Genomic DNA, 10,067 nt, shown 5'->3' on the forward strand with positions numbered 1-10,067 from the left:
GGTTCTTGGGCCGCAAGTCCCATAACGTTCCTCTGACAGTTTGTTATAGTCTCCTGGCTTTTGGTTCGGCTGTTGCATTTAAAGAACACAGGAAACGTTTGGAAATGAGAAATTGCACTAGATCAGCAAAAAATTTAAAGAATATGCATTACTTTACTCACATTATCTTCACTGAACACTGCTCTAGATTAATGTATATTGTCATGGAAATCATCTTCTGGTTTATTGTAACATATGATAAAACTAGAACAGGTACTGTAAATAGAACAACCTGTCCAAGGGCAACATAGCTCTGCTTTTTATCACTAAACTCTGAATCCCAAGAGAATGACAGAGTACGGGGAGGGGGGTGATGGGCAGCGAAATAAAGAAACAATGAAGTGGAACAAATCCAACAGGCACATGCTTTATCTCGTTCCCTTCTCCTTCCCTGCCTTTTTTCTATTTTTGCTATCTTTCTCTATCTTAATGAGCACCACAGCTTTCAATCGAGGGATGGTGCCAGTGTGATACATAACAGGCAGGACACAGACAGGGGGAATGAGGACAGGACAGTAGCAGGGTGACAGTGATGCTGGCAGAGCGATTTAAGAGTGCTTAGACAGGCATGCCGATTCACGGAGTACAAGCAAAAGAGCACCATCATGCCCAGGGAAGTGGCCAAGGCACCCAATAATCTCTTTAAAATGAAAATATAATCACAATTTCATATTCATATATAGATTTTATAAAGCAGAGCTGTAGTCATGAACAGCTGAGAGGATTCAATTCCAAGACCGAATCCATTTGAATTTGATCTAAAAAGGATGAGCCCACGTCAAGACAAATGGCAGTTGTATTGAACTCTGAGACAAAAATAATAATTAAAAGGTTTAAGATCCACCTGCAATCTTTGCATTAAAGGTTTCAGTGCATACTTACAGGGCACTTAATGTGTAGTATTTAAAAATATTCTTTTTTGGCATCCTCTAGTGGTAGTATCAAATGTCTAAAAAGAAATTCATAGTTGTAAATAAAGCTACTTATTTTTCATGTTTTCAATGGGGAGGAAAAAAGTGAAGTCAACAACCAGTCATGGATAATAAAAAAAAAAAAAACTGCTCTAAGCCATAATGAGACAGAAGTACACTGGCACCATCCCTACAGCCTCGGTGTGTGTGTGTAATATCATATGACTTTTCTCGACTGATCCTAAACCACTGAATACTAACAATGTGCTCGACACCTTTTTTTGAGTGTCACATTAAGAGTGACATTAACAGGCTTATGTCCTTCCCGCTAAGCACACTCTAGTCAAAGGGTTGGTTATAATTGCTCATTGGCCTGAGTTAAAATGTCTGGTCATAAAGTCAGTCTGCTCGGAGAGCCGGTGGCGCGATCAGAACCACTCACTGTACAAAGTCTGAGAGCTCACTTGCATAACACAATCTCATTATTCAAAGGCAACGTTGCTCCACATTAATAGAAGGTGACCTTTCTGTTTTGTTTGCAGCACAGTTGCCTCACATTTTATTTACACTCCTCTTGCTATATCAAACCATTCAACAGATCAGAATTGAAGTATGTATATTTCTGTAACACCTATCCATTCCTTTCCTCTAAGTTTCCGGGTGATGCGACTCTATACACTTGTTCTGTGGTTCAGCTGAGAGCAGGGTTTAATTGAACAAAGCCTGGGAGAGGAAGCCCCAGAGCAGCACCAGCAGGGCTCTGCTAAAGGGTATACATTTATAGGAGAAGTAATGGAAATATCAATACACTTATTCAAGCTCAAAAGATTCCCCCCATGCTCACTGTTAGATCACTACAAATATTTATATTATTCCATCCATAGCATTAGCCTCGCACAAATATGCAGGCTGTCAGCTGCTGGCAATGTCCTGCAGCATTTCACCAGAGAAATGGCTAGCCTGCGAGATGTTGCTTAATAAGTCTGTTGATTATAGCTGGTTGCATGACTACTGCAAATGTCCTTGCTGCCCAGTGAAAAATGTTTGTCATGTATCAGCTAACAGACACACTTGGGACAATTTCCATCAGGATAAAATAAAAGAGGCAATGTCTTACAAAACTAAATTGCATCAGGGGTTTAGCTAACATGGATTTTTTTTTAGAACAGATGATGATATTGGTATTTTTAGATCAAGGATGCTGATAATAGCAGATATTTGTGCTGATATTGGAAACAACGCTGATGTTACTTAAACTATAATGAGACTCAAACTCTCCATTGAGATTCAGACTAATGAAATTGTACAAGGTGGGGTAGCAGAGCATACTTTACTCTTGAGAAGCAATTATGCTTAGAAATATGGAAATCTGCTAATTAAAGCCAAATCAACAGAGGATACATGGTGCAGGCTTTTTCAGTTGTGGTTACATTATTTGTATGAAATAAAACGTTTAATATCAAGTGACAGGAGAGATAGTGAGCGTTGACAGTGTTTGTCAAGTTGTAGCTGCTGCAGGGTCTCTCTGTATGGCAGGAGAAAATTGACTTGTCTCCCTTACCTTCCAAGCTTGCTTGAGGACTTTGTTCATTCATTACTGACTGAGCTCCAGTTTTTGGGGGTTTTTTTGCATCCCAGAAGGCTGGTGATATTTTCCAGGAAGTGTGGCTTCTAAACTGTGATCTACAGTTAGAGCTATATAAGATCTTTCCATTGACCTGCATCTGTTCAAAATTCGTTGACTTGGCTCTTGCTATTTTAATCTATGCTCTGCAGAAGGCTTAAACATACTTCCAGTAATTCTATCCTCAAATTGTGTGTATTTAACAGATTTGGGGATGAATGTGGCAGCTTACAGTGATTCAGAGTTGTTGGATGGGCTGCCTGGCAGAGCAGCAGAGGTCGTATGTGACACTGTCATTTTTCACAGATGGTGTGGAGACTGCTATAGCAAAAAAAAGCTGGAATATCAATAGGCTGATCTCTGAGTATTCTCTGAAGAGGTAAGGACAGGGTGTTGCTGGAAAGAGGGCACCCTAAAATGACAGTCCTGCAATGCTGAAGACAATTTGCGGTAAATGAGTATGAATATAATTTCTATGAAGTGGCACCTAAAGGTCACAGTGAAAGAATTATGAGCCTCTTGCCATCAAGACCCAAGACAAATCGAGGGAAAGAAAGAGGGAGTGAAGCAATCACTTCGTCTTGATTTGGTTGACCGAGTTAAAACGGAAGATCGAGAAGAGTCTGGCCAAAACCTTCATTCATATACCTCCTTACTGTGTTCTTAATCAAAATATGTGCACACACAAAAACAAAATTCTCTAGTGTACATTTTGCATCTTATCCCACTTACTTGGCACACAGCGACACGAGACCACCTTCAGGTTCTCTGGGGTATCTCTGGGTAGTTGACTGTTTGCAGATTATCACAGTTTGTCTTTCCACCTGCTTGAATGTCATTTCCTGCTCGTTTACTCTCCATTGACTTCATGTCCACTTAACACAAGCACTGCCAGAGAGGTCTGAGTTTGAGAGGCTTTGTCACACCTGAAAAGAAGATATGACAAAGCCTCCCTGTAATTACACCCTCTCATGAATAATGCTATTGTCTAACTTTTAATGAGAGGTCTTTGTCAAGTTATTCCATTAGAGGTTTGATGCTCCATCCGTTAATCGCAGGCTTATCGTGTTGGAGAGGTTGTGTGTTGGGTGGGGGGCGGGGGCTCGTGGTAGTGTCTCCCAAAATAAATTGGCCCCAAGAGATTAAGAGTAATTCTGAGACCCCCTTGAATGAGCTTTAAAATGTTGATGGGTTTAGTGGTGTTGTGATGGATTCACGTCCACATCTTAACATTTTAGTCTTTTAAAGTTTTTGAATTCTGCATAAGCTCCTCTTCCCAGCACTGCCCATGTTTAAAAAAATTTCACAGAGGGATTTTTTTAATTTCCAGGTAATTGGAACTGGATACCGGATCCCGATCCCGTTCAATGGAGTTTCTTGTCTGGCACATAGGCTATGCCAAAAAAGTTTCTAGGCTTCTGGGTTTACTTACGTGATATGCGGCTTACTGAATAAGCGCAGTAGTGTTGCTCCTGCTGACCCTGCTCGTGAGTTCCCGCTCGGCCCATAGACTTTACATTGTGATGACATCACAGGTTTTTAAGCTTTTCTCGGCTCGAGGGAAGTTTTTCAAATATAAAAAGTCCATGGATTAAAAATGAGAATAGATAGTTATAATGGACATTGTTTGCAGTTTGAGGTGTCCTGTTAACAGTCTTACAGATGTTCCTTTCACAATGGTAGCCTACTGGAAAAATCCTTTTCAGGCCGCAAGGGGATTTTGTTATATTGCAATACCGTAAGTGGCCACTGGAAAAGATTGGCTGCCAGGCTAAGCGCACTTCCTGGGGGCCTGAGGTAGAGGCACTTCCGCCAAAACTCTGGGGTTTAGTTACTCTTTAATGGGAAAGAGTGACCTCACACCAAAAAGAGAATCCAGGAAACCCCATGTGTTTGGACTGTAATGGGAGCTTCTGTGAGAGGGCGTGCGATACCAACTAGATGCAATTGAGTTCATCTCTACGCACGGCACATGCTGGGGAAACAATACCTGGATAGGGCTGGACTTCTCCAGAGTTGCCAATGGTGAGAGACACCAGCCAAGACTGTGTTGAGATGCTCACAAGAACCCAACTGAGATCCACTGTGTTGGAGCAGAGAATATGTTATGCATGCCTCTGCAATGAGCCTTTGGGTCCCTGTCCCTAGAGTGGGACCTATGTATGTGTTTTTGGCAATAGTGCCTTCTCTGTGGGCTTTGGGCTCTGTGGATTGTCTCTTGTTGACAATCTGTTATGTGATATTCATGAACAGTATCTCTAAGCACGGCAGAAGTTTGGAGAGTGTCAATTAGGTGACTTTAGGATTTCATGTGAACCTTTTGCTGATGATTCAGCAACAGGTGTGCAGCCAAGTGTAAAGCAGTTGGGGTGAGGGTTGGTATCTCCAAGTCTGGCGCCTTGGTACTGGGCTGGATAATACTGGATTACCCTTTTCAGGTTGGAGACTCTCTGAAGATATGTGCCCCGTATATTATCCCCCGTATCTAAGTGGTTATTAAGTAGTGTTTACATTTCCGATGTGCTCAGACAACACTTCGTACAAACCAATACCTTTCTGCCCTAATCTGTCCCCGAGAGATGCAGGCATTGTAATGGATTGTTGTGGTTAAGAGCTCTCAGTTTACCCAGTGATCTATTTTCATGGCATCAGGCTAGTGACTAAAAGAATACAGTAGTGGATAGAAGCAGCCAACATTGGCTTCTTTTAGAGGGTGATTACCTCTATAGTTGGGTGATTCCCCCCTCCCCCCCCCTAGACTATGGACCTACAGGGGCTGGCTGGGAGGCTCAGACATCCAAAAGGAGCTTTAAGGGACTGTTCATTATTTATTTAAGGGGCCACCGGAGGAGTTTTGGGACCTTTAGGCTAAAAAGACTCGACCCTCCCCTCGGCAGTAATAATTTTTCTATGACCCTCCAAAATGATTTGAGAAAGAGGCATGACCCTCCCCTTATGTGCTAGTTTGCGATTAGCACAGATGTACAGATGCCATTTGATTTTTTACAGTCATGACATACACGAGTTAACCTCTGCTTTCTGATCTTACACATCACACTCCTCTGTTATAGTGGCCATTTCAGTAGATTTTTAGAACATTGTTGTGGAAACACAATAAGCATGGAAACTAAATGCACACTTCCTGCGTTACTGCATTACTTCAAATACTAAGTTACTCCTCTAGTAAACTAGTATTCATATGAAATAAAACAATAAAACACTGAGACCATTCAGCAAAGGACACGGAAATAACAAATTCAAAACTGGTTGCTATGGACTCGTCACTAGGCTTCCTCAGTCATTGTATATTTTAGCACATAGGTAAAGCTGCCGAAGCTGAACATTATATTCCAAAACACATATGTTTATTTTTAAAGCAGATTTTAAATTACATTGTAACAATTTAACAATTCGCCCTTAAGAAATCCAATCGTGGCACGGCTGTCTTGGAACGCAATAGACAGACGGTGGCGGAATGCCCCGACACTTAAATTCAATTAAAATGTAACAGTGAACAATCAGTGTTCGACCTACAGTCTGTTGAGATGCCTATCCAAACGCAGAAACGAAGCGCAGTCACACCATAAAACGTTAAGACACGTTGAGAAAAAAGATCCGTATTTTGCCATAATCCAATGACACGGAAAAAAAGTAATCCACAGCGATCAGTTGATCCACAAAAACGGTCACGGTGTATCCAGCAAGGCCTATACGAGCATCACATTCACCAGCCAGCTTCAACCAGGTGAACGAGGCCTCTCCACTTCGCCGTTTAAACAAAGTGGAATAAACGTATAAAAGTCCAAATCTACACAAAACCCGCAATCAATTAGTAAGCTGACATCACATTTATATACATGGCATTTAGGAAACCTTTATTGCAAGGTTGGCACGGCAAGATGTCCAGACTAGTGCAACAGTATTTTTTTTTTTTGCGTCCTGCTGCTCCCATCGTCAGCCAGGTAATATTTTTTTTTACTAAAGCAGTATATGAAATCTGATGTATTACCTACCACCATTTAGTTGTTTTGTGTTATTTAAGATATTTATAAAATATCTGCTCATGCCAGATGTAATTATTCCACTCATTTAAACAATGCAATTACCCGTTTTAGCCACCAGGGAGGCAGTGCTCCCCCTGCCCCCCAGCAAACTCATGGGTCAGACCCATCTGGTAGCGAAGGAGGGCCGAGACTAAGAGCTACATGAAAAAATATGCATCAAACAAGCCACTTTGAAATTTTGCTGTTTTCATAAATACAAAAGTTGGGTGACCCCCCTCCCCCCCCCTGCTCTTTTAAGTTGAAGGGAGCCAGTTGTTCTGACCTGAATGCCTCCTGGAGGAAGTATTCCCTTTGGTGGTTTCCCCCTGGGTCTCCTTCCAGGTCAAGATCCAAGAGGATACTTTTACGGACTATGCTGGAGGAATTGTATCTTTTCAGGCAGGGTACACCCCAAACAGAGATGGAGGTTGTGGCTAGGGGAGACACACACATGTACATTGTTTAGCCCACTGCCACCATGATCCAGTACCCAAATAAATGTCTGAAACAGATGGATAAATGGCTTTAATCATTCTCTGTATAAATATTTACACTGAATCTCTACAGGCATCTGTCAAGATCCATCCTTACCAGTCTGATACCCCTGAGACGGTGGAGAAAGCTTGAGGAAATGAATGCAAATTTGTAATTATACTTCACCAGTTCAAGATTCATTTTGGAGCCATGTTTCATCAGAACACTGAGACGGTTTGATGGTTATCGGAACCTTTTTCATTTCCTGCTAAACATTTCTTCAAATATTTGTATGCATTTGTGTGTCTGTGTATCTCAGCACTTTGTCAGTATGCCTGTCTGACTGACGGCCCTGCTGGAGAGTATTTTACACACACTTGGGATAAAATGAGCCAATATTTACCTAAGCAGGAACTTAACCTCACGACAGTGAGACAGTGACAAGTCCAAAAAGATGTAGAAGATTTACTCAGTGAAGAAAAAGAATTTTGCTTTATGTTAACCAGCCATCATTGAACCTTCCCACATTGTCATACTAAATTGTGACTGTTGTAGTTACACCACCAAATGTTGTTGTTTTTTCTACAATAGGGAAGCCTTGAGCTTCGGATGAGCAAGTCAAGTAGTCATTATTTTTTATTGTCTTTTAAAACTTTCTTATATCCATGAATTGTAGTACTATTGAGAGAAGCGCTAAATGGATCTCCACCCCCTGCGGAGCAGCTGTACTGCAGCAATGATAAGTTTTGCATTCCAGTCATGCTTATGTGCAAACATCAAGTAAACAAAGGCCTAACCCTGCACGCTTCCATGGAGAGGGCCAGCAATAAAAATGCATGTAATCATTGAAAGCAGGGGGCAAGTGCCCTGGGCTTTACCTTGGATCAGTGCTTAGAGATGGGAAATGGGAATCTGGACACTAGGGAGGCAGCCAAATGCATCGGTCTCAGTTGAACTATACAGCTGCCAATAAAATTGAAGCTACATCAACAGAAAGCTGACACCTGTTGTCTGTCACTGACAAAACTGCCTATTTAGCTTCAAATAAAAAGGCAAAGCAGTTGTCATTTAAACAAAAATGCAACAATTGTTACTTACTTCAGCACAGTTATTTTGGTTTAGATCTGACCCTCCTGGAGTCCACTACAAAAGACAATGAGGTCAGAAGTTGTGGAGAAAAGGTGAGGTTAGCCTTTTCTGCTTCCCAGAGGGCATAAGCAATTTTCAGCTCTAGTGAGCCAGCTCCAGGACTACCTAAGTCTGAACAGAGAACAATACTCAAACTCATTTATTCACATCCTCCCATGACAGCAACTGACCTGTCTCACGTTTTTTCTTAATACACTAAACAGCAAAAAGGCAAATTTGAGATTGCAGAATATTTATATATATATTATTTATATATATATATATATATATATATATATATATATATATATATATATATATATATATATATATATATATATATATATATATATATAGCATATTTTGCTTCATGTACAGTGAATAATTAAAAAGTGTGATGAGGAAACATCTGAATAGTCATCTCTCTTAGGATAATAATGGAAGTGTCCTGATTGTGCTCTGTTAGATCCACTGGCACTGACAGCAGTAAAACTGAGACTTGCAGGTATGTTCTGTGATTGATAGCTATGCGACGAGTGCCACTGCTGCTCTCCCCAGGCTATTGCAAATGCACTCATGCTCAGCGGGCTGGCATGCAAGCATTTCTACCAGTCAACACTGAAGCAAAGATGTCTGTCTTCTGTTCAGTACAACTTCCCTACTATTGCTTGCTGTGTCTTAGGAAGATGAGATAAAGATATTTAAACAGGAATCCAAGTGAAACTGTAAAACTACAGCCTGATTGGGGAAATTAAGCACAGCACTGGCTGTTTTAAAGCAGAAGGGTCTTTTCGCACCAGGTTAATGCTAACATGGCTCCCAACATGTGGACGGAAGCTTTAAAATAAAGTCTAGTCTCCCCTGAGACCTTTTTTAGAAAACCATGGCTGTTCAAATTGAGCTGAATAGGATTTGTGCATCTTTAGTTGACGGTAGCCAGGGCACAGCTTTTGCTGTGTTGTTGCAGAGATTTCAGGTGTGGAACAAGGCTTATGGCAGTTGGAGGTGGACAAAGAGCATCTAGGGGAGTTAACTGTCACCACTGTGCCATGAACATCTATACTAATCCACTTTACTTTTCTAATCCACTTGTCTCAAGCGAGCCACAAGTGTGTCCCATTTGTATTGTTGGTGTTTTTGAATGTAAATCGGTGGACTTAAACATTTTATGGGGATTAGTCCAGCTTAGCTCCATGCCTAATGCAATGATTAGGGATTTCTGCCACAGCAGATAAGTGAATGTTCACTAGTTACTCAACAACTGTGCTCAACTGTTAAAAACCTTAAGCTGAAATAGCAAAGTCTTGGACAAGACAGCTCCCCAGCCGCAGTATTGTGTCACCCATAACACTTCATTAACTTTAGTTACACGGTGATGCGTCAGATTCACATTGGTCATTGACCATTTGATGAAGTAAAACAATCCATTGTCACCATAATGTTCAAATCAAGTGAGTGACTAAAGCTGTTTTCACATATGAATGAACTGAAAGTCCAACAAATTAGGTCAGGACATTGTCCAAAGTTTCCCTTTCTCACATGTATCACACAACAAGAGATTGCCCATGTTGTTTGGTGTATTGATCTTTCTCAGCAGAATGGTATTTAAAAAAGGTTTTTACAGGCTGAATAAAGTTTGATTAGTTATTTTACAAAAAATATGGAGCTTGAGGAAAAAGTTGAAGCAGTTCTGCAGCCTGATGATATTTATGTCAAACTGAGGAAGTGATAAGCCACCAAGTGTGCTATCAAATCTGACCTACAGCACCCGAAACTGCTCCAAGAGTTGTGGCCTAGACGCAGAGCAGACAAACCGCGTTACTCCTAATACCAAAGGCCTGTGAAGCG

At 41.1% G+C, this 10,067-nt stretch overlaps 1 protein-coding gene across 2 annotated transcripts in view; it reads left to right on the top strand.

The window, feature by feature from the left end:
• chrm2a (cholinergic receptor, muscarinic 2a) overlaps positions 1 to 10,067 on the top strand; it is a 77,096-nt gene that overhangs the window by 57,682 nt on the left and 9,347 nt on the right. The gene's annotated exons all lie outside the window — the stretch shown is intronic.

The sequence above is a fragment of the Sander lucioperca genome, chromosome 20 (assembly GCF_008315115.2).
Source record: "Sander lucioperca isolate FBNREF2018 chromosome 20, SLUC_FBN_1.2, whole genome shotgun sequence".
NCBI lineage: Eukaryota > Metazoa > Chordata > Actinopteri > Perciformes > Percidae > Sander > Sander lucioperca.